The following is a 25,316-nucleotide window of genomic DNA, read 5'->3' as shown; positions in this document are numbered from 1 at the left end:
TCTTCACTGCAGACTGTCCTGCCCTCTACAAGGGAAGGTGCAATAAAGCCTTTCTGTGAAACATGCAACTGTGACAGAGACCTCGGCGCAAACTGGCGATGCAGATGAATACAGGTTTAAGCTAGAGAAAATGCCACATATTCAGAATCAACAGTGTTACTGCAGGCTACTAGAGAGCTGATTTATAAATGTTACATTTTTCCATTGGAATCAAGCATTGTATTTAGTCTAGTAATCAAAGTATCAGATTAGTTTATTTTCCACTTCATGAGAAAATAGTCCTTTTCCAGTAGGATGGAATAGCTCCAGTCTCTTCTGGATGAAGATGCTTTTCATGAATAAAATTAAATATTCTCTTTTATGTAACTCAGAAAGTCTACAAACATCCCTTTGCATAGTACACCGAAATAACTTCATTTCTGAGGATGCAGCAGGAGAACAACCCACCAGCACAATGTTCACAAGACAAATCTGGTTCTTTCAAAAGGTGACAACCTCTCATCTCTCTGCCACAGAAGGCTGAGTGCTGTAATATCTATGGTTCTGTTCAAAAAAGTCTATTTCTGCACTGGAAATCCACATGCACTTATAAAGCAGCACTAAACCCTATCGATCATTTATCTATACGCTGTCATGTCCTCAGGGGAACTTGGCCCTTCCGTTCACTAAGCACACAAACAGCTGCTCAGGCAGAGCCTGGACATTCAACGCCCCATTGATGTTGGTGCCACGATCCATCAGGGCAGGATGTGCAGTAGGGGCCAGCATATATTGATATGATACAGCTGAAACTCTAAAGAATACAGGTGTGCAAAATGCATATTGACTGCCAACCTGTTTGCCATACAAGTAAATAAACCACAGCTGAGGCTCAGTGTTCCATTGCCAGTGATCTACTCTAAGACCTAAGCCTAGCAGTATGGCCGCTTCTTCTAAAGAAATGCATTTTTTTAAGTGCTTCCTCTGAAAAAAAACAAAGGTAGGTGCATGCTACCAATTTTGAAGCACAAACCAAACAGTTCCCAAATCAATTTTAACAGTTATCTCTCTGGATCAGGTTATGTGTTTCTGTACGGACACAGCAGCCTGAGATAATTCCGAAGAAAGATGCCAAACTGCCAATAACGAAGGCCTTTTCTCACTGAAGAGCTACTCTCTAAAAGAGACCTGCAAGACTTGCAGAAATATCCTTCACCATGTCATGCCCATTAATTCTCTATTTAAGCCAGTATTTTGTTTTAGGACTGACTGCTGACAAGTATCTCTAACATGTGGCTTCTTCCATAGTTTTAGGTGGCTTCTTGCCCATTCGAGGCTTTGGATACATAATGGATAGCAGAATAGGGCATACCTCATGTAAAATTACCTGCTTTGCTAACCTACCGTTACTGTGCTACTTTTGTGTTTGCATCCCCCTCAGTCTGTCCACGCAAAGTAACACTGGGCTGGAGAACACAGGAAGGAGGACTCTGGGGTGGGAGCCATGCTCCTGGATCCCACCGCACGCTGGGAGGTGCCCTGGCTTTCAGCTGAGATATAGCAGTGTTGTTAACTAAGCTGTCCGTGCTGGAACTTTAAAAGATTTCAACTCTAATCTACATAATTCTGTTTCAGTTAAATACAGTATTCTTCTTGCACCTAATAAACTTTCATCCCAAGATGAGTTCACCCACACACATTAGGTAAAGGTAACTGAATATTTTGCATGTTGGCCTGTAACAGGCCTGTGATTTACAAAGCTGTATGATACGAAGAGTTAAAATATTAAAAGCGGAATCTACTTTCCATGGAGAATTTGTATGAAACCTAAAAGACCACTTGAAATTTAAACACTATGTAATAGACACAAGAGGAACAAAAGTGATGTCAATCCCTGTGCAGGATTTATTTCATTCTGGGAAGGCAAATGTTGCAGGTTATACTTGGTTACAGAAACCAACCAGAGTGTGAAGTAAAAACAGTGCAACACACATAATACAATTCACTAGGATTCAGAATGTAAATGCCTCCATTCACAATTAGCAGCATCTTAAAGCCATGTGTGTGACAAGTCCTTCTTACATCAGAAAGTTATTAAATGTAAATATACAACAAGTTTGCCCTCAATTCTTAAAACTATTTAATACGGGGGGAAGTCATTGCTTTGGTAAATACAGGAAGAGCAATAACCATCTACTTGAGAAAAGAACCCTACAAAAATAAATGACAGCAACGCATATTCTTTTAGTATCATGCAACTTTTCAACAGAAAATTGCCTATTTTCTGGTTCTGCATTTGCACCCATCATTACTGTAACTGCAAATCTTATATAGTACTTAGACTGGCAATAGCCAACTGGCATCCCCGCTTCATCTTTTTCTTTGCAATATCGTGTGCACACAATATTGTGGTTAATGTTACAGAAAAGGTCATCAATGAAAAGGCTGAACTGACTGTATTACTGCAACACCATGCAAATAAATGTCAGTACAATATAGTGTCCAAACATGGGAAAGTAATTCCACAGCACTCCTTTTAACATTTCTCCAAACCCTCAGACTTCTAGGGAAAAGAAAGCCCTGAGCTTCACCCCAAACCTCACTCAAATTTGATGCTGTTTGAGCCAGCACTGAATACGTGGCTCCCTTCCCATCAAGCAGGTGACGCTCATCCCTTTCCTTTTCCTCTGAGGAGCAGCCACAGAAACAAGACTTGCATGGCTGGACCGGCCAGAGGTGACCAGCCTGCGGTGATGGGGGACAGGTGAGGTGGCAGCAGTGGGACCCTTGGTGCAGGGCTGCCCCAGCTGCCCCTGTGCCTCCAGCAGCCCTTCCCTCATCCCTGCCACTCGGATGGATGTTGCTGATGAAGCAACTAACGATCCGACTCTCTGTCTGCCTAGAAGGACAGTAGGGAAGCTGAGGAATCAAATATTTTAAGCAGAGAGTGGGGCAAGGAGGCAGAGCAGGCACACGAGGGCTGGTCTGAGACTCGAGTGCCATTTCCTCACTCTCCCTTAGCAGTGGGAGGAAGAAGCACATGCCTCCTCCACATGCACAGCGGTTAAGATGCTCTGAAGGCATGGCATTTGCTGACACTACTGCTTTACTTAAAACTGGACACTTTATATTGATGTAGCAAGACTTTCAGATCCCCATCACAAAGGGCGAGCCATTTCTTGATTTTTTTAAAAAGTTTGCAAAAATACCTGACTTAGCACATGAAAAATATTTCCCAGTAAATCAGGGCTGTTCCAACTCCAAAGCTGTGGTGGGCTTTCTGACTAGGTGTTGCTGTTGCAGGAGCAGTGAATCTCTCCTCCTCAGTCTACAAAGCAGGCTGCATGCTTTCTGAGCTCCTGCTTACTAACACCACTACTCCGCCCAGTACTCCTTCAGTGCAGCAGTGGTTGTTTGATCTATAGTATAAACCTCCTGGGCCCGATCCCCAACTGCATACACTTACATAGCTCTAACGAAGTCAGTGGTGCTGCATATCGTCACAGCAGATGAAGATCCTGCCATATCACTCTTAAATCTGGCAGAAAATTCAGTATGAAGTATTGTATGAATTCCAAGTGCAGCTTGAAATCTACCATGGCATCATTTATTTTCCTAAAGTATATGCTGGCGCTGCCAGACTCCACTTGAGCCATACCACACTGGTATCAGCAGAGATTTCTTTCCTAGGGCCAAGCCACAGTTGCTGCCGTCTCAGTGATGTCTCAAAGCAGCAAGTTCAGTGCAAATCCTCAGTTCTCATGCTGAGCACCAGATTGGCATGCAGCTCTCAGCTTCCCTGAAACCACACCAGTGAATCCTAGCTTCCAAAAGCAACAGTTATACTGGGATCTAAGGAACTAGGTAGGCATATTAGGTGGTTAATTCATGGAGAGTTTATAATGGGATTCTTGCCTCTTAAATGCTTAAAAACTAAAGTTTAAAAATAACAGTGGGGTAAATTTAGCTATTGTAATTTTTTTCAAAGTCCTTACCCTGGTCCTGTGAAAAGCTTCCAATGACTTATATGTTATGCTTCAGTGTTGACAAATGTAACAATCTAATTAAAATGCAAATTTTGTTATCTCAGAAGAAAATAGCCAATACCAATTATCAGCAGAGAATGCCCAAGCCACTCACCTACAGAAGCAACAGCACCTGTAACCTTGACAACCTTGCAAGAGGCTCTCTGAAGCTTCTCCTCCTCCTTCTCTTCCGCAAAACCACAGCTTTATGCTACAGAGTTGTGTCTATTTCCTCTGCAGCCTGCCCTTGCTTTTGCAGGGTCACGAGTCCCAATCAGTTAAAAAATATAAGATATAGCAATTTGGTAAATTGTGTTTTAATCAACTGTTTTCATCATGTATTACATCAAATTATGGACAAAGAAATCTGTTGAACTGCAAGTTAATGTGTTTGCCTGGAGATTAAGTCATAGCAAATTTTCACCAATTAGAACTACAGTGACAACCTCTGTAATTTAACACTTTGATGTAAGCCTGCCTTGGGCTCTGGTTTGTACTCAACTCCCCAGTCGCTGCCCTTTTAATAGCTCCTTGCAGGAGGCAAACAGGTGACTAACTTCCAAGCTACCTGACAGCAGTCCCATCTACCCTGACAGTTTTACAGCATTCATCATTGTGCTATTACCGCACTTTGCAAATAACATGAACTCAACGTTTAGCTTAGCCCCAATTTTATTTATTTATTTATTTTAATCAAATTTCACGGAAAGATTTCCAACAGTTACAACACGCAAAAACAGATCCTACACTTTGTCCTGGAAGTCTTGAGAACCATGACATTATAAGAAATAGCTGTGTTGGGTGAGATCAGAAGTCTACCTGCACCTGTAGCAGCCAAAAGGAGATACATGGGGAAGTGTATGGGGACAGAGCAATCACACGTACCCAGCTTCCAGCACTTTCTGACTCACAGACTTTGCAAATGGCTCCTGTGTGCTGAGTTAATGGAGTTAAGGGACAGACTTAATATATTTCTTTGTGATTAACCTCTCCAACATCCTGCTGAACCCATATAAACATCACTTGGTGGCAAGGAGGTCCACAGCTCTTGTGCACAGGATAGAACCGTTTTCTGTTGCTCTCTGATGCTTTGCACCTGCTACCTAAACTTGGTATTCCCAAATCCTCATAGTGGAAGAGGCAGGAACAACCACCCCACTTTGCCATGCCATTCATGAGCTTATAGACCTGTGTCATGCTTCCCTCCCATCACCAGTCCCCCACTGTTCCTGCTGACCTCCCCAGACCTCTCCCAGCTCTGCCACCTCCTTTTTGGGTTGTGAGGACCAAACCTGTGCACAACAGGGCAAGTTGTAGAAACACCATGGACCTGTACAGTAGCACAGTGATGTTCCCTGTTTTGATTCCCAGTTCCCTCCTACTTCTTAACATTTGCCTTTCAGTTGTGACCACTGATGAAAAAGTTGAGCTGACATTTTCAGGACAGTAAGAATTTTATACCAGATAGGAATCTTACAGAAACAAATGTTTCGTTACACTCAAGTCAAATCTGCTGCTGCCTTTTTGCGTTACAGAGAAGTTCCACTTTCCAGCAATGCTACTTGACAGTCTTCTGCGTCCAGCAAGAATGCTCCTATTGTTCAGTAATTTCAGGAACATGCTAAGGAAAGCGAACCCTTCTCTCCCCCCCCTTTCAGATCTTTCTTCTTTCTGATGTTTCGAGAGTTCCTCCAGGATCTATTGCAGATGCCAGAGAGACTAATGAAACGCCGAGCTTGAAGAAACGTAGAGAAGCTCCCTGCCTGCATTTCAAGCTGACTGCCACTGCAGATGACCTGGGATGCCACAGCACAAAACCAAGGACTCTTCTGCACCCCAGCTGGAAATTACACCAGGGAGCTAGGACAGCCAAGGACTAAACCATGGATAAAGGGTGGCTGTGCCTGCCTCCCAGTGCACTGAGACACAAAGAGCCTCATGCACCTGCTGAGATATTTGAAATGGGTTTCAAAATGTGCTAACGTAGCATGGCGAGACAAAATAAGGCTGCTCTGCCACATAGCACCGCAGCGGCAAGGTTTTTTAGATGCAGGCATTACTTCCCTCATCCCTCTCAAATCTAATCACTTCCTCCAGAGATGGTATCAGTACCTACTTTGTGCCCTTCCAATCTCTAATCTCTTCTAAAGGGTCTGTATCTCCCTGACTTGATTTTGTTTCCTCTCTCATGTGGATATATATAAAATATGTCTGTCTCCTGTGAAACATCATCTTGGAAGATAAAGGACAAAAAGCAGCTGGCGAAAGTAGCCTGTGACTAGGATTACAGCAGGCTCTCATTCTCTCAGAAAAATAAGTTCATCACCCCTGCTGCTGTGACAATTCTGACTGCTCCCAATCCAGTGCAACCTTTTACTCGCCTCAGTACCTTTGGACGCTACTGAACCAAGTCCAAAAGGGAGTTTTCAATTACAGAAGAAGGATTCAGGTACACACGATTTTAAGAGCAGTTTGGGACACTGAAGAACCATGTACTATTTCTGTAGTTTATCAGTGCCTTAAGATACTGGCAGCCAGAGAACCATGGCAAATATCCTAACAGACTTCCAGTAAATGTGTGTATATATATGATGGAGAAGAAAAATAAAGGTATCCATCCATTTTGTGATTTTACCTAGCTGCTATAGGAAGTAACAAAAAGGCAGTGCGTGCAATGTGCTACCTTTCATGAAAGCAGCATTTGTTCATGCTAGATAGAGCTTTGGTACTTTTAAGATTAATAAAACCCCTCCCTCTGTTAGGATCATGTTTTGTTAGATGCACAGGGAACTGACAGATTGGAAGAAAATCTGCCAAGGGCAAAACAATTAAAAATAACATTTTGCCATCTAATTTAGAAGGATGGCTATAGCAACATCTGCTGTGAGTGGACAGACAGAAGAAAGCTCAGTGAAGTTCTTCTATAACTAAATGGGGTGATCGTGTCCTCAATGGCACTGCTGTGACAAAGTGTAATCAAAGCTCCAGCGCTTGTGTGCCCATGTGTGCGCACGTGTGTGTGCAGGTGCTTCAATCTGGAAGATAAAACAAGCTATAATCTTACTTAAGAGCTGGGTTTTAATATTCTTCTTATGAGACTCACAAGCCCTATTTATGATTAAGTTCTGTTGGTTTACTTTTTCATTTATCATCTGTGACAGCACTATCGATTAACGTTTTGTTACAGCCTCAGTCCTAGAAATTGGAGGAGTGTCCAAAAATCCCACTGAACACAAAACAAAGCCACTACAGCCAACTGATCCTTTCCACCACGGCTTCTTCCCAACTCTAATTCCCTATTGTCTTGCACTTTGCGGTGACATTAGCATCCCTGGAACAACAATGCCAAATACTACCGAAACCAGGGCTGCACAGACAAATTGCTTGCAAGAAGGGAACAGTCCATAATCCCGCCACTGCTGCTGTCCCCTTAGACTTTCACGTGTATTCAGAGAGCAGAATTTCAGCTATCTGCTTTTTGTGTACCAGACAAAAAGAAGCAAAGGAACATCTAACACTACACAATCCAATACCGCATGAGCCAAACAGAAAGCCTCAGAGCATAAAAGGGCCCAATTAAATAGGAGGCTTGAGTGCCATGAAAACAAACCACATCAAACAACTTCCTCTATCAGAGAAAATATAGCAAGAATTGAATAATCAAAATGATTTTTTAAAGTCCTACGACTTGTAAAGGCATAGTGTGTTCCACCCAGAAACAGCACCAATAAGGCACGAGCTGAGCACTGTGTGTATCTTACAGAAAATTATATAAACACTTAGAAGACAGCAAGCCGTGCATCAACTTGACGCTCAGCTTTTTTACAGCTCAATTGCCACCCACATGATCAGGAAATTAGAGACACCGGGCTTGAATGCATCGGGAAAACTCACATCAGATGCCTCAGACAACAGAAACACTCGGGGACTGGTGCCACTCACCTGCAGCCCAGCTCACTTCTGGCCCTGCCTGCTAGGACAAGGTTGTCACCAATGTTACATGCACAGCAAGCCGCCTGCCTGTGCTCCCCCCAGCTCTCTGCTCCCCACTGTGCCAGCTGGGCTAGGTGGTGAACCAGCCTGAGCTAAAGCCAGCCTGGGAGAGAGGAGAGTGGTTTTGGTCTGGGTCATGCCCGGCAGTGCAGCATCCTGCACAGGTGCTCGTGGTGGAGCCCTGCAGCTGCGTGGGTGTGGGGATATGCAGCAAAAGCATCGGCTACTTGCTTGGAAACTATTTCTGAAGCTCAGAGGGTGGTCAAGTCTAAGAAAACAAGCTAATGTATCACTAAATTTTTCCTTGGCTACAGAAACTGCAGAAGCATGGCCAGGCACCGCGGGGACAGACGAACTGACAGTGGTGGTGGGATGTTGTGTGGGCTGCAGTGGGGTGAGCTGCTGCCTGCCCCAGAACTTGTAGCATGGGGGCTTAAAAGCTCTGCTGCTGAGGTTAACAGGGCTAATCCTCCCCTTTCTTAAGCTGTTTATTCATCCCAGTGACCCTGCTGAGCTCAGCAGGGTTACTGAGGGCCTGATGAAAGACCTGTTCAGCACTAAGACATCTTCTTTGCGCTGGGAAAACATCAGCTTACTGTTCAGACTAAGCAAGCCATGTGAAATGCCTTTGTTGAAAGAACCTCAACAAGTTATCCCAAAAACTATTATGCAAATTTAAACAGACTCCACTCTTCCAAAAGCATGCGCTACAGGCCAGTAATTTAATGCATCAGAGACCTGCTGCAAACACTGGAACTAAAAGCACATTTTAATTAGTCAAAACACTGCAGCACTGGTGGGCTGTAGCATCTATCAGGCAGGTTAGTTAGGTTCCTGAGAAACAGCATAAAATACTGTACTGAGTACAGGAACTCAGGCAGTAATGCACAGGATTGTATGTGTCCTGAAACACATACTAAATGCAGGATGCTAATGAAGGAAGAGATTTTGGGAATTATTATGGAAAAATCCCTAAAGACTCCAACTAAATTGAAAGCTAAAGTAGCACCGAAGTACAGTATAATGCTGCTTTGGCAGTGAAATGAAATCTAAATCAGTGTATTTTTCCAGTCACTATGGAACACTAGGTAGCAAGAAAACAGTACGCAAGGATGGCCAGTGGCTACCTACTGCTACAATAAATTATTCAATCAAACCAACAAAACAGTATCATTTAATCATCAGCTGTTTTTTTCACCCCATTTTAGAATAAATACATGGAGTACTGCTGAATCAGGGGTTACCTTTCATACTAATAACAATTTATATCAAAATACTGAATTTATTATAATTCAATCACAGAAAGACTGTCACAGCAGACAGTGACAACACTCCCAATTAAATAATCCCATTGTAAAATTAGGTCTTTTATAAGGGCTTGGTTTGGCTTTTTTGTTGTTATTTTGGGTTTTGTCATCGTAACTGATGCTTTGGGGTTTTTTTGTTTTAGTTAGGAGCTTAGGGGCTTGCCTACACAGACAGGTTTCTAGCCCCTCATCCAAATTCATTACAGTTGGTTTGCTCTAGTTACAGTTGTACAGATGTACTAATACATCTCTCTCTCTACATAACCTGCTGCTGAAGTGACACACACTAACCTAGAAAAAGTCATCATCGCCGAAGGAGCATCAGTTTGGGGTCTCAGACACCTGTGTAATCCCCTCATACAGACAAGCTGTGAGCAGCGTTGTTAGCTGCAGAAAAGGGAAACAGAAGTTGAGACTCATATAGGGAATGAAGTTTATGCAATAACAGAAATAAGTGGTCCGTGACATCTGAACTGCTCAGTTTCATATCCAGAGACTTTGGTTCTGTGTCAGTTTCTGCGTCGCATCTGCAACATTGTGCTCATTTTATCTTTTCCTTTGAGTTACATGACAGAAGGTAAGAACTCAGCCAAGACCCATCCCAGTGCAACTGTTATTTAAAACATTAAAAAAACATATCCACAACAGACTTTAACATATGCTGAAGACTGACCACCTTCTCTCCTCCTTCTACCTTTCTTATTTAGAATGTTTCCAAAAATCTACCTCCTAAAAATAAATAATACCCTGTGCTCTTTATTACAGGGATAGAAGTGGCAGGGGGCTATGCTGAAAAATTAATTGTAATTGTTGGCATGTCATACATCACTTTAAAATACAATGAATTCTAATAACACCCTTTGCCATGATAAAAAGCTGTACTTATAAAACGTAGTGTATGGTGTAGTGCATGGGAATCAGAACAGAAACCAAAGAACTTGTTTAGGCACCAGTCCTAATAAATGACTACTATTTTTAGGTGTGAAAATCTACCAAATACACCATTGTAAGCCCTGGTTGTTTTAACATGATACTAGTATTATGTGAATATACCTGTAAAGAACAGAGATGTTAAGTTTTCCTAAGAAAAAATTATGTGTCAACTTTAAGATGCACCTAAGTTACTGCACAACTGAGAAAAATCACAGTATTTTTATGAGCAAAAGAAAGGTTATGCTTTGCCCTCCATGCTGCTGAATCAATAATTCCACCTTTTCTTCACTTTTAATGATTTTCCCCTGGTGGTTATGAAACACAGCACTGGATGGCTTGCTTTGGAAAGACTGTATTTTGTACCCTTTCAGAAAACCAAAAAGAAAACAGGCTGCGAGAGCACGCCCTTCCTGCCCCTGGTACCCTGAGCAGTTCTGCTCCCACAGCCGGCCAGGATGAGACCTGGGGAAAGTCTGGCAGTGGTCCCTACTCCAGCACACTCCCCCCAGACAGCCGCAGTGCTGGGGATAAGCAGGTGGCACCCAACACTGCCACCTAAAAATGAGGGATCTGGTCCAAGTCAGCCATCTGCAGCCCCTGTGTACGGAGGGAAAGGTGGAGGCACTTCCAGGGGGCAAGCCATCGCACCTCCTTCAGACAGGGGCTGCCACAACGGTTCACGAACGTGGTCTACAGGTTGTCCCCTTTACCAGCATGCAGATGCCTTCCTCGTGTTTCAGCCCAATTTCTGACGTGGGCTCTTATCACTTCCTTACCTTGTCAGGGTCTTGCACAGAACGAAGACTGAGAGGCTACAATAGCATAGCAATTTGGACCATAGAAATACTCAGGATAGGAAGGGGTGCACCAAATAATAGTTATTATTCTGTTGATCAGAAACTGTCAACAAGTCAGAGCTGCACATACATGTATGCTTAAAAAGACCTCACACAATTTAGGACCATGCCTAAAGACAGCTGTTAGAAAAGCAACCAGGTACTAAGTAAATCTAAATACATTAAGTTGCAACACTGAGATCCATCACTATCAGAAGTTAATTCCCTCTCATTTCTATTTGCATCACCCTTACACAACTCATGAATCAACAGCTGGCTAACAGAGACAGTCAGGAAGAGTGGGAAACCAGAAGACAGAAGGGTGAGTCATTGCAAAGGCAAAAGAGTAGGGAGCCACTGGTGTTGGAAGAAACCAAAGCAGCGGGACTGCAAGCAGGAAGGAAAAAGACAGGAAAGCAGGCACGGTGACTGGCAAAATGATTTTATGGGATCATCTCTTTATGGAAATGGAAAGACAGGTGATACGAAGTGAGAGACATGAATTATGAAAAATACAGGAACTGGTTTTGTTAAATGCAAAGATCGCCTCTGTGAGTTATACAAATCCTTTCATCTCAGAGAAGTGCAGCAGCACAGAAATTGCATGTCACTCGCAAGGGCAGGCATAAAAGGATATGCACTGCCCAAAAGAAATTTTCCTCACAATATTGCTCAACTTAACTTCTGGTGTCTGAATCCAGCACTTACTTTCTCATGTGCTGCAAACGTAAGGCCACAATTTGATAATGCAGTGCTCTTCTCCTGTGATGTTATTAGTGCACAGTCTTTCTTTCCCTTACACGGGCATGTGAAATTGGGAAGAGCACAGGAAAGGAGTCAATGCCCTCAGAGCAGCCAGATTTGTTATGTACATGGATGTATGTCAGCTGGGTCAGAGTCTAGTGGAAGAGACATCAGGTGACGATGGTAAGCTGAATGTGTCTTTCAACATTCTCACTGCAACTTTTTAAGAGGTATAAATGGATCTAGTTTGCATGTTTAGCCATCAACCGTACTGTCAGAGGGTGGGCTGCCTTGGCTAGGAAGATGCAACATTTTGCCCCAGTCAGCAGGATACAGACACACCTAGAAAAGAAATAAGGGCTTATTTAGAGCCTGCTTGTTTTAGCCCATGCAAGCTCACAACCTAAGCTGCCAAAAGTCATATAATGGAGGTAGTAAAGGTGCCTGCTCCTCTAGGAAAGAAGAGACAGGGTATTCCCAGTCTGCGGCTGAAATATTTAAATGTCCAACCACTAAGCCGAATATATGTGAGGATGCAGGCACTACCAACATTACTGAAGCTCCTGTTCACAGGAGTAGCCATCAAGCTCCATCAAAGATGCTCTGGGAAAAATAAGAAATCAGATTAGGCCTTTCATTAAATTAACACTCCAGAAAACTCTGTCCTGACAAAAACCAAATTGACTTCCAGGCAATGGCTCCCAAGATGGTCAAGCTGGCATTGGGAGGCTGGGCTGCTTCCTAGATGACTCTTCTCTTTTTTTCCAACATATCAGACCTCTAGAACAGTTCCTAAGGCATGAAAGCTAGTCTTTGTATTTACAGTAACAGAATTATTGTAAACCTATTCTTAAATATTTCCACACATTATATGTTTCTTCTTGTAAAATTATCTCCAAAGGCAAGTATTATGGAAATAAAAATTCTGGGGGAAAAACAGCTGGTGCTTTTATGTTTATCTGAAAGCTATGTTTGTTTTCTCCTAGGCAAAACCAGAACCTTATGAAATTGTAAATGATTCCCAAGGCATGTTAAACTGATTTTCATGAAACTCAGATTAGTGCACTCCAAAAAGAGTAGTAAATAAAATGAAAGTGGCAAAACTAAAAATTACATTTTACTTTTCTAATGAAGTTATTACTCCAAAATGTTCTACAACCAACAATTAAGTACTTGATTTATGATTACAGTGTTAGCTACTCCATTTGTCTTTGGGGTATTCTTCTACTCTATGGTGATAAAAATGATCACTGCTCACCTGCTGCATACACAGCATAAGCATAAGGAAGACCTGGGAAGCCGATGTGGAATGTAAGTTATTAGTTTACAGAACCCCCTAGAAGACAAAACAAAATTAAGAGAGCTCTTAATTACAGAGTGGATCCAAGTGTTGTAAAATATGTGGAAATCAGATGTGTGGAAAGGGCATGTCTTCTGGAAAAGAATCAACATCCTAGTGAAGGGGGAGTCTCAGCCCAAGAGGAAGAAACTACCAGCTCCTGACTTGTTCCCTATCGCAAGGTTTCATTTATTCCTGTCCTGCTCAGGGGCTTAACTTGCAAATATTTTCTTTGCACTTGATATCAGAAATTTTAGTAGCACAATATGTACTTGTACAGTCTACAACCATTAATGGATTATTAAACTCTTATTCTTTATTCCAAGTATGTGTGTAATTTATGCAAGTGTCATTGAAATCCGTGTATTAATATGCTTAAAACCCGAGTTTTTAAGAAGTCTTTGTGGAACAAAAGCTTTGTGTGAGTTTTCAAGAGAGGATGGAGAAGCGGTCAAGAGAGGAGGAGTTTTAAGGGGTCTAATTTCCACTACAGAGCACACAAAGACTGGAGGACAGAAGGTCCAGTCCATAAACAGCAAACGGCTTCAGTCATACAGTATCTACATTGTTTTCCTGCCCTTTTTGTTTATACCTTTTCTTGCTTATCGCATTGTAAACTCTTCAGGGCTGAGACTATTTCTTGCAAATTTTTTTTGCATAGTACCTTGCAAGTTAGAGCCCCAGTCCTAATTTGGAAATTAATTACAATAATTATGATCAACATTTTTCTTTCTATAGGACCATTTAGGGCTTTTCCTGACAGTCCAAATACTAATGTTAATTATTTGACATTGCTACTAAATTATGATGTAACAAATCTCATTGAACAGTGAGGAAATGTTAAAACTTAAATGAATTCTCTCATAGATATCAAAGAAATCAAAAATAAAGGAAACAAAGAATGACCACAATCAGAAGAGCTTTCAGGGCTCTAATATTGGTTAAACAAACATACCTACATATGGTAACACTCAAAAAATAACAAGGTGGTTCTGCAGTGACTGAGTTGCATATGTATCTGTATCCACCAAACACGAAAAAGGCACTCACTGTAGTGCTGTAGGAGCTGGCAAGAATTTCAGCTTCTCCACAGACTCTGTGACTATAAACCTTGCTCACGTCCCCTCCTCTGTCTTCCTTCCAAAAGGAAGAGTGGCAGCCTTTTCAGCCTCTTCTTTGCCAGCCAGCCTCAACCCCTCCAGCATGTCAGCTGCTTCTCCTCACACCTTCTCTGCGCTGGCCACAGCCTTCCTTGGGTACAGAAACAAGGACTACACGCGGTGCTCACACGTGGGTACATCAGTGGGGAAAAAATGGCACCCTCTACCTGATTCTCATTATCCTCTTCATTATGGTTAGTATTTCTGATTATGGGCCATGCTTCATTGGCTTTGTTGCCTGCCACTGCATGTTGAGCTGGTGACCACTCCTGAGCCACCAACTGCTGCCCAGTCTAGCACAGAGGCACTGTCTAGATTATTTACCCTGTGGGTATCACCATACACTGAACCTGGTTTGTCACCTTTTTACCCACTCCATTTTGTGAGCTACTTCTGGAGACACTTGCCACTGGCAGAGTATCGGACTATCCAAAAGAGCTTTGTACCATCCAAAACCATGGAAATCAACTGCATGCTCCCTGTTACTGGTTCACTGACGAAGATGTTGATTCCCCCAGGAATCAATACAAGAACACCTTGGCCCCCATGATGCTTGCATTTTGCTTTAGGTGACTTTTTTTTTCCATGAATGTATCTAACCATTTTTCAAATCCATGCAAACTCTTGACAGCCAGGGGACACTGTAGCAATGACTTCTGGAGTCACACGATGCTGTGTATGACAAAGCACCTACATCCATTTGCTTTCTTTGAGCCTTTGCCTAATAAATGCATTGAGCTAGACTAGTTCTTTTAATGTGAGAAACAGCAGAGGTGTTACTCAGAGGATGAACAGCTGAAGTTCTCGATAATAAGGATTTTCTTCTTTACAATGCATTCCAGCCAAGGATTTCAAACCATATCTTGGGATTTACGTGCTGTAAGATTAGCTAGAGGTCTATGAATATATATTTTGAGGACCTGTTCACTTCTTTAAGCACAAGAATAGCAATTATTTTTAATACATTCCCCCCTTATATTTTGAAAAAGGGAAAAGAACATAAATCCTTCAGATGAAAGTGACTGTTTTTCTTACAACTGCAGTACAGAGACACTAACCAATTTCTAACATCCCTTAAATACATGCTTGCTATCTAAATTGCATGTGGAAATAATGCTTCCAGTATCATTATTTTACAGGCTATCAAGTGATCATTTTATTTCTAAATTGCAACCACAAAGAAACCTCCCAAAACAACAGAAAAAAAAAATAAGGGAAGTCTTGACCATAATGCTGTGAATAAGGCCACTTAAATGCCTTAAAATAGACTAAAGCACTTTGGAATGGAAACTCTTCTATAGAATTTGTGTCATTGGAGGTAAATTACATCAAGGAATAAAATACAGCAAGGAGTCTCTTCCCTCAAGCACGAGTGTCAGTTGATTTCTACTGTATCAGGAACACTGTTCCGGATAAAAACATCACAGCAGCAGGGAAAAATATTTCAGTTATAAAGATAAGATTCTCTGAGGGAATCATATGCAAACAGAAGCAGCAGCTCTTTAAAATGCCAGCAATAAAACATACAGTTAAATGCATCATCTTTGGCTAATGCTGCAAACACCAGAACTGTCAAATGATAATGTACTAAGTCAAAATGCCCTAGTCATGGTTAAATAATGAGATTGATAAATTTAGATTTCAGATTTTAAGCCTTCTTGGCACATTGTGTCATTTTCCCTGGGCACAAAGTCTTAGCAAACAAAACAACTCTACACCTGTAATTATGAGACTCGTATTTTAGCTACTTAAGGCATATTAATTTGTATTAAATAAAACTGTGTTGACAAGTAATGATTTAATGCAGACGCTGACAAGTCAGAACAGGGCAAACTCTTAAAAAAGGATAAAATGTAAGATACAATGGAAGGCAGCAAGAAAATCTTTGCTTTTCATCTCTTTGGCACTTCCTCTACTTAGCCTTTACATCTCTTCAAAGTGAAGCTTTTAAAAGTTGCACTCAGTCACTTATTTTTCCCAATAACTAATCTATTGCAAGTTCTTCCTGCGTACAACATTGCTTTTGAAAGACCATTTCTAACACAGGTTTTTGGTTAAAAGCCAGATTCCACTCCCAGGCTGTTAATAAGTGAGAAAAAACATCTAAAGGAGACGGCTAGTCTGCCTAGCCATATTTGACAACATTCAACTCCCATTACGGACAGACTTCCTATGGCTTGGTTTCTCATTTGTTTGCTTTCTATGAAAAAAAAAGATTTTAAGAAAAGCTTCCACCCCAGCAACACTTTTTTTTTTTTCTCCCTTAAGATGCTCCTCTGCCCTGTGCTCAGTTTTCAAATGTGAGCTCTGTGAAATGATTGCAGGAAGATTATGCAGAGTATTCAACCATATAAACTTAGGAGAAGAGAACATGTTGGCCACATGGCAATAGAGGAGGAATGGGGGTGGTAGAAGAAATTGTGGAAAAATAAGAAAGCGAAGAAATTAAATGAAGAAGTAAGCAAGGCTCCCATGCAGAAATGTGCAGAAAACAAGGCCCAAGGCATTAGAAAGATTTCAAAGGAGCTCATGTAATATAAGTCAAACTTAAGAGCACCCTTTCTTCTTCTAGCTATCAGAGCATGAGTATTTCACATCTAAATGAATTTTCTCAAATCTATCCCACTGCCAAGTCCATGTGCATTGCGGTCCCTAGTGCTGCCCTTGGCACATTATTTTTCTTACCACCTAAGACCCCACCTTCCACATACACACAAGAAGTAACACCCTGTATGCAATTTTCCTACCTTTTAATACCTGCATTCTGTAAAATAAAACTCCTGTAGTCAGAGATTCAAGTTCTGCTTATCTTTCCATCTTCGCCTCTAGTCTCTCCATCTCTTCCTACTCCAGTCAGATTTACCTTATTTTCTTTCTCACTCTTAACTCCTCCTGATTTCTGAGATAGCTGCAGGACCCCATCTGCTGTCCAGTAACACAACTTCATGCTGCCTGTTCAAGTACAGACAGCAGACCTGACCAGAAAGGTACACCATAACCTCACAGACAGGCACCACAAGCAGACTGAGCTGCCTGTTGATTTCAGGAATACCATGTCCTGGCGAGGGATTTGTTTTCTCACTCTGGATGCTGCAGTTTTCATTAGAGGAGTACGTGGTACATGAATTCACCCACCCATCTCCTGAACTGCTGCAGAACATGGATAAAAAAGCTAGTCCCAGTATCTTGGCTGTCCCCAGCATACCCAGGTATGTTCAAGGTAGACTCAAAATTACTGCTACCACGTTGGTGCCTTCCAAAGCAACATGTATGTTTGTATCTCACAGAGAGTTTTGGGGTTTTGGGGGGGTCTTTTCCCCCCCAGCACAAACTAAAGAGTCATTATTAAGATTCTTAAAGAAATCTAGAAAAATATACAGTATACAGTGTCTTTTGTTTTTTTCAGGAAAGCTTCAGATTCTTGAAATTTTCATGTTTCAAATCTGGCCTAGACATTGGCTTCACTTGATAGTTTCTTCATATTGTTTCTTTTTGATCTTTTCTTTTAATGGCTTTCCCAATATGTAGCATATTGAATACCTAAAAAAAAGTTTAAGTTATTTTTTTTTCTCCATCCAATGTGCTGTGTAACTTCACAGTTGTGGTTGTTCCTCACTCTTTTGACTTCTTGTCCTATGGTTATTACAGTTTTATAGAGTATTACATCTCTTGACCATCCACATTTTTCCTCATGTTTTTCTTGTCTTTCAATAGACTTTTCTAAGCCATCCAAAGCCTAAAGATTCCCCATAGGTTTTAACAAAAAAAGTTGCACATGCAACTTCCAAGCCAAAACATTGATGTCATGTTGCTGAAAACGGCTGTATTCATGTGCCTGTGCACACACTCATAAAATTAAAATACTAACTCCAAAGAAGTTCGGCCAACTGAGGAGGACTCTAATCTCCTCCCCCAGAAAGAATGACACCGAGGAAAAACAGTGAATAAATATGGGCATTTAGGCATTGCTAATCTATGATTTTAGTATCTCATAAATATATTTATTTGGATGTTCCCTAGTTCATGCTTGTAGAGTAACGGTACTTGCAGAAGTCTTAGACCAAGCAGATTGTAAAGCATCTTGCATAGCAGTTCTGCATTAATTGCAGCCTGTGAACTTCTAAGGAGACAAAGAGACACCTGTAATATTTTAACATAAATGCTTCAAGCTTCTTTTGGCATTGATTTAATGCACATAAGAAAGCAAAATGTATGATCAGTTAGAGCGCCAAAAAAATACTGGAGGATGAACTTGAGTAAGAACCACGTTTACCCATGTAAATTTGGATGGGAAACAATCCTTCTGTCTGAAGGATCTTCCCTGAATAGAGCTGCAGGACACAGCTGGGGCTCACTCTTTCCTTCCAGTATAACCAGGGGATGGGATTAACTCCCTTTGTCAATGTCCCAAACTGCCACATACCGCAAAGGTATTACAGATCTGCCGCAGAACTATCTAAATGTGATAAGGATTGCTCTCTGTTGCAGGAATACGTCAGAATATCCTTAGTAGTAAGTTCTCAGGACTGTGTAGTACCTGCCCTGGCTATTTCCCTGCTTTTTGGTTTGTAAAAACTTTACTGATCTGTTAAGGAATTACTGAAGATCTGTAATCAAAAAAAGGCCAAGTCTTCAGGCTATTTCCATTCCACAGACTCAAAACAGGATGGTTTGTGTAGCTAAACTTTTGCTTTTTACTGTAAAAAGCAAGCATGTGCAACTATGTATGTGAGCAGAATCAATTAATTTCCCTCCCCACAGGATTTTATGGCCCACAGGTTGGACCAGGGATATCAGTCTAATGCCTCAAATCTGCAAAATGGGAAGTGCTGCAGTAGGTTGGATGGGGACAGACTCGGCCTGAGAGGTGAGCTAGGTTGCACACAGCAGTGGGAGGCTCTGCAGCTTCCCGCAGCAAGCAGCTAAGAAAACCACAGATGTCTTTTTGGGGTAGGTTCATAACTTTTAGCAGGAACCAGATGATTGTGCAACAGTCTGCTTTGGTTCCTGAAAGTCAGGCAGTGGCACCAGAACTGTTTGCTTTTATTTTTTTTAATAAGGGTCTGAGATGAGACTTTACAATCACTTTCTTCTTGCAGTAAATAGTGAATATCAACTATTGCTGCAAGGCTGCAGACTAAAGGAGCAGTTATCTCACCTTTATTCTCACAAAATCTGAGCTCTGTAGAGGTTTTTATCAAGTCTATTAAATAGCCCACCATGAGTTTATATCTGAGATGGAAAACAGATTCACTGACCCACAAAAGGGGGGGGGGGGGGGGGGGGAGTGAAAAAGTGAAAAAGTGAAAATTTTGCTCATCGCGGCACTTATACCAACCTCACCCAAGCATTAATTCTTTATGAAAAGGTTCAACTTTCATTTGCAAGAAAACAGTTTAACTATCAGAATAACAATTACATTTTCCTTTTGCCAAAACTTAAAAAAATGAACGAATGGAACTACAGGTTACCCTCTATGTCCGATCATCAGAAGCCAACGTGAGCACAAAATGGGGTTTGTTACATGTTTAAAGCCATAGACTACCCTAAATTTTACAGGCAGACATCTGACACAAAGGCGGCTAGGGATGCTGTGAAAACATACACATCTTTCTCAACCTGTACTGTATTTAATAGCATAAGTCATCATAACATTGTTATCATTTGTCAGGCTATACGTGACATTCTTGTTGCAATGTCACTAGCAGGACTTTGTAACACTTAAATAACTTCAGACTAATTTTGAGTCCCAGACCAGAAACAGTATTTTAAAACATCAACTTCAGACACGATTTGATGTGTGAAGAAATTTCCTACTAGAGATGATTAAAAGTCTCTTGACAATATAGTAGAAAATCATTCTTTCTTCTACATGGCATGTGAGAAAAAAAGTATTTTATGTTTGTTTCCTTCTAAGCAGCCCACCTTTCAGAAAAAAATCTGAAAAACTTCAAGAGAATTTAAGCTTTTTTGGTTTTGAAAATTAAGGTCTTCCTGACCCCCCATATTTATCATTCATTTCTTCCTCTTCACTTTTATTGAGCCAGGAAGGTTAGCTGTGGGAAAGGAAGAAAAGAAGTAGGAAGGAGTTTTAGTAGGAAAACTTTTAAATCTTGAAAAATAAAAAGAACCACATCTGCAATAAAAAGGTAATATATGAGAAAATTTGTAAAAAAAATAATACCCTGTGCTTCTTTCCTACTTAACATTGATAAATTTAGAAAGAATCTTCCACGGACCAAAGTGTCTGGTCACTTCTATATGAGCCTATAAGTATAAGCCTATTAAGTTTATTTCACCTGATACTGAAATACACGTCTCTAGGGTAGAAAAAAGCAGATAAAGTGACATCAGCAAGACTATAGAAACACTTTAGAAACAAAAACTGCTTGAGATGAAACCTGACTGACAAACTGGGATGAACACACCAGATGTTACCATGCATGCACAAATTCCCACAGAAAGGGCCCACGGCCATCCAAATACTTCCTAAATCCCCCTCTCCTGAGCTTGTTCAATGAGAGTGACGCCACGGCAGAACCAGTACCTTTCTCCATTACCTCTGCTTACCCTGCATGCCTCTCTGGTGAGATGGCACTCTAACTTACTGCCATGCAAGATCTTCTGACATTCTTACGCAGAAAAGCTCTATACTGTAAAAAGTCAAAGGGCTGTGAGAGAGGCCACTTTGACAGGAGTTACAGTAATTTCATGCATGTTTAACCACAAGGAGTTGATAGGTTGGAAAACTGTCATGGCATGTCAAGTATGAATTTTGTTTAGGTGCTGTAACAGTGTGAAAGATGAAAGTTTTTGCTCTGTGAGCCGTTTTGGGTAGCTGCAGCTTATGGCATTGCTGTGCAGCATGCTGCGTCCCAAGGACCCTGTTCCCTACTCATCCAGCACAGCCTTACACCTGCAGTGAGCCATGGACTCCATGACCACGCACAAAGGCATCTGCCCCTTGCCACAGACCCCAAACACTGGTTTTCTCCTGACAAGACCAAATGGCACAAGCAGCCTGTCTTCCTGCTGACTGTGGTGCAGCGTGGGCAGTGATGATGAGTCTGAAGACCAAATGACATCTGAGACTTAGGGTGCATCTACATATTCAGTCAAGTAAGACACAGGACAAATGGAGGGAAGGGCGTTTTTAACAAGGGTGGGAAGAATAGGAGAACAGAATAACCTGGCTTCCCAAACTCTCACCACCAAAGCTATTTCACTTCACTAATATGTTATATAAGGCTATGATAATCCAAAAACTGATCACTTGCAAATAGGAACATATACTACTGCTTGATAGAAGAATTTGTACATGCACTTGAAATTTGCATTTGCAATGAACATATCAAGTCAATAAAATCCTACTTAGGCTTTGCACTGCCGAGGATACTGGAATCACATGCACATGTACCACTCAGAAGAGAAATCACCCCCATGTCCCTTCCATTCAATAAATAGATTAGTTTTTGATAATACACATAACTTATCATTGTTTCTGTGTTAAGGTGGCATGCACACAGACGCATACACTCAAATTACAACAAAATTTAACATTACCTATCTGTGCAATATGAAATGAAGCACTTATTGACACATATAAACAGAGAGAGGACTACCATGGAAAGCAACTAGAAAGCAAGAATGGTTGCTTAACTGGAAATTATATATAATATATATAATTATATCATATAATATAATAATAATAAATATATATAATATATATATAATAGTAACATTTAATGCTCTATCAGAGACCCTAATCATGATACACGTACTACTGTATAGTAAAACTTGTTCTGCTGTAATTCACTATCAAGCAAGAAAAAACAGATGAGGAAACGAGATTTCCACTCCCATCGTTTTAGACATAAGGAAGTTTTAAAATCACTTTTTTCCAAGGTCACAAGGAAACTCTGTGGCAAATCAGAGGTTTGTATGAACATGTTTAGCAGTGTTCGTAACATGTGAAAAATGAGCCAGATGCATGGCTGTTACACACCAGATTACCTCCATTGACTTTCACGTATGAGATTGAATGACTTGGATTAATACAGCCCTGCTGAAGAGCAGACCAACGCTATTTTGCTGTGTATGAATATGAGTGAGGGCAAGGATTTAAGTATTTTATTTTTGAAGGTCAGCTTAAACTTTCAACATATAACCAGCACCTTTGCAAACAGGAAAGAGGTAAAGCTAACTGTGTCCTGCCAGAAGGGAGATAAACCTTCAGGTACAGGGGGTGTGTATTTCTGAACAGTCACAGACACACAGCCTGGCACAGCGGGAAATGCCCACTGCAGAGATACTTGTTTTGCATCACGAGATAATTTGGGGAGGACAATTGGATCAGGCTTTGAAATGGATCAGGGTGAGGCATACCGTGGCCAGGTCTACGGTTAAAAACACTTCTGGAGCATGTTCTGATACAGACTTAAATGCAAGTCTGCAGAAGACCCAGCTGCAAGCTCTTCAGGGACTCATGTGAACCAAGGACAACCTCCAGTCCTTCCCAGCAACCAAAGTCCCTGAAAGGGAAGAGCTGAACTGGGGCTCATGGTAGGCACCTTGCAAGGCACAGCTGGAGGAATGTGAACTAAACAATGGAAACATGCAGGGGCCCCAGAGAGCTCTCCATGCGCAAAGAGGTAGTTGATGACACAGACACCACATGCAGACCAGCTTCTGCATCTCTCTCATCTTTCTGCACAGCCCAGAACAACAGCACAGGAAAAGCATTGGGTACCAGCAGCCTGCAAAGCCGTTCTAGTTTCAGGGTGAAGCTTTCAGACACTTTGGATCATCTGCAGAAACCAGAGTGGCTTGCAGGCTGACTAACCTCGGCTCTGCCCACAGAAGCCGCAGACAAGATTTGTGAAGAATTCTAGTTTCTACAACTGATAATGCTTATCATGTACGTATCTGGGATCCTTGTTGCACTAGTACCTATACGTCTCAAGATAGTAAAAGACAGTAAACTTCTGAGGCCCTGGTTTTATTCTTAGAATGATTTTCTGCAAAAATATATACTTTTGTTCATTTTTTTTTAAAGGAACCTCCCCAAAAAATCACTCCCCTCTCCTCGTATGAGCTTTACACTGCCTACAGAAATTATGTTAATTAGCAGTAGCTTTTGCAAAGATGGATGGGAATTTAGGGGAAAAGTAGTAATCACTCAGGACCTCATTTCTGGACATGTTGGACTAGACTTGCATTTGTTTCTCAGTTCGTGCTCTCTTGGTAGGTGATGCAAGTAGGCACAGCTGCCAAATCATTCTAGCAGCTGACTATAAACAAAAAAAAGTCTTTTGAAAATAATGGTTGTTTCAAGGATTGAAAGAGAAAGGTTCTCTGAAGGATTAGAAGACAAACAGCAGCAAGTCTGAAACAGCACCGCATCCCTCAAGCTGCATGAGTCCAGGTATGGGCCAGCGACTTTTAAAACTTAAGAAAAGTTTTACCCAGCTAGAGGTGTAATAAACACAGCTGGGGAGTGCACTTAAAAAGCTCCTCAAGGGCTGCTCTTGGCATGTGAGTTTTGTCCATCTTGCTCAAAACATGGAACTTGTCCAAGCACTTTCAGGAAAACACAACCAGAGATCAGTCTGCTTCTCATGCCCAGCTGGTACTTGCAAATCTCCTCCTCAATGCGCCACTTGTAACTTCCTGAATCGCCACTCTGTGCTGGATCACGGTCTCACAACAGAAATACATGAAGTAAAGTTCCTTTCAGTGGTAAAAAGCTTATACTAAAAAGCAACATCCCTCAGCCTCATGATACCTGCTACCGCTACACAGGCTGATGAGAAACCAGAGAAAGGAAGAATCTGCCTGTGACTAGGGCAAAAGACTCTTTTTATTGAAGAGATTTTCAGAGAGCAAAATTTTCTTGTAACAAAAGCATACAAAAGATATCTGATGTGAGAACGTACAAAAGCATACAAAAGATAACTGATGTGAGAACGTAGTCTATCAGTTCAATACCCCGTTCTCTCATTTACTGGAGAACAGATCACTCTGCATGGATGTCTTACCTTTGAAAAATCAGGTATTACGGGTTCATTCATTATAGTGATTCATTATTGTGAATTCAATACTAGGAGGAAATTCCAAAACAAGTTAAAGAAAAAGACAGCCATAAAAGACAGGTTTTGGTTCCAAACCACCAAAATCTTTGGGAGCTATGACCAACCCCCAGTCACAGTGGCAACAGTATTTAAAATACCATAACAGGAATAGAGAAATCAACCATAAACCATTTGTGCAATATGATGACAACCCTACTTTTTCTCCCACTGAGTACCACCACACACTAATTCCATGTACCCACCTCTCAGTCACAGAGGAGAGAGGAACTGCTACACTCTGAGCCAGTAAACCTAAATCAGGCAATTTTCAGTTGTACAGTAGCATTTTCTTTTTATACAGGATTGACTTGCCACAAGGGTACCTTTACAAGACAGTCACCGAGGTGAATGTTGAATGCTGCAGTGTCAATTTGGTTTGTACTTCAGTTACTACCAGTCCACAGGGTGTTGCAAAGCTTTTGTGCCATAAAAAAAAAAAAAAAAAAGACCTCCTTGTAGTGCGCCACCTATTTGTTCTGCAGCTACATACTCAACAGATGTTTCCAGGACACTACAAGGCATGCTACAAAAGATGCAAGTTTTAGCTGGTGCCACCACAGGCCATATCTTCATGGAATATTCTTCTATAAGTTGCCCAGATCTGCATGCAAAATGTAGTACCAGCTCTTGGCAAAACCTTGAATTAAGGTGAAATACTAGTGAACAAGGATGCAGGTACTGCCTTGGGAATTTACACACATATACTTCAGTTTTCTGGCTATCAAAACACTTGTGGTTCGGACATGTTGCAACTGAACAATCCCAAAGGACAGATGCAAGTTGGGCACGTATTTAGTATCTGAAAAGATCACTTGGATATTGAGGCCTTTTTATTGCCGTTCCTAATCACTTCTGAAAAAATCAATTTTT

The 25,316-nt window shown here is 41.3% G+C and overlaps 1 protein-coding gene across 5 annotated transcripts in view; it reads right to left on the bottom strand.

Moving 5' to 3' along the window:
* The window catches only part of VWC2 (von Willebrand factor C domain containing 2), an 86,551-nt gene that overhangs the window by 668 nt on the left and 60,567 nt on the right, over positions 1 to 25,316 (bottom strand). The window lies entirely within an intron of this gene.

This window comes from Falco naumanni, chromosome 3, assembly GCF_017639655.2.
Source record: "Falco naumanni isolate bFalNau1 chromosome 3, bFalNau1.pat, whole genome shotgun sequence".
Classification (NCBI taxonomy): domain Eukaryota; kingdom Metazoa; phylum Chordata; class Aves; order Falconiformes; family Falconidae; genus Falco; species Falco naumanni.
Note: the sequence above shows the minus strand (reverse complement) of the source record. Positions and strands in the feature narration are given on the sequence as shown.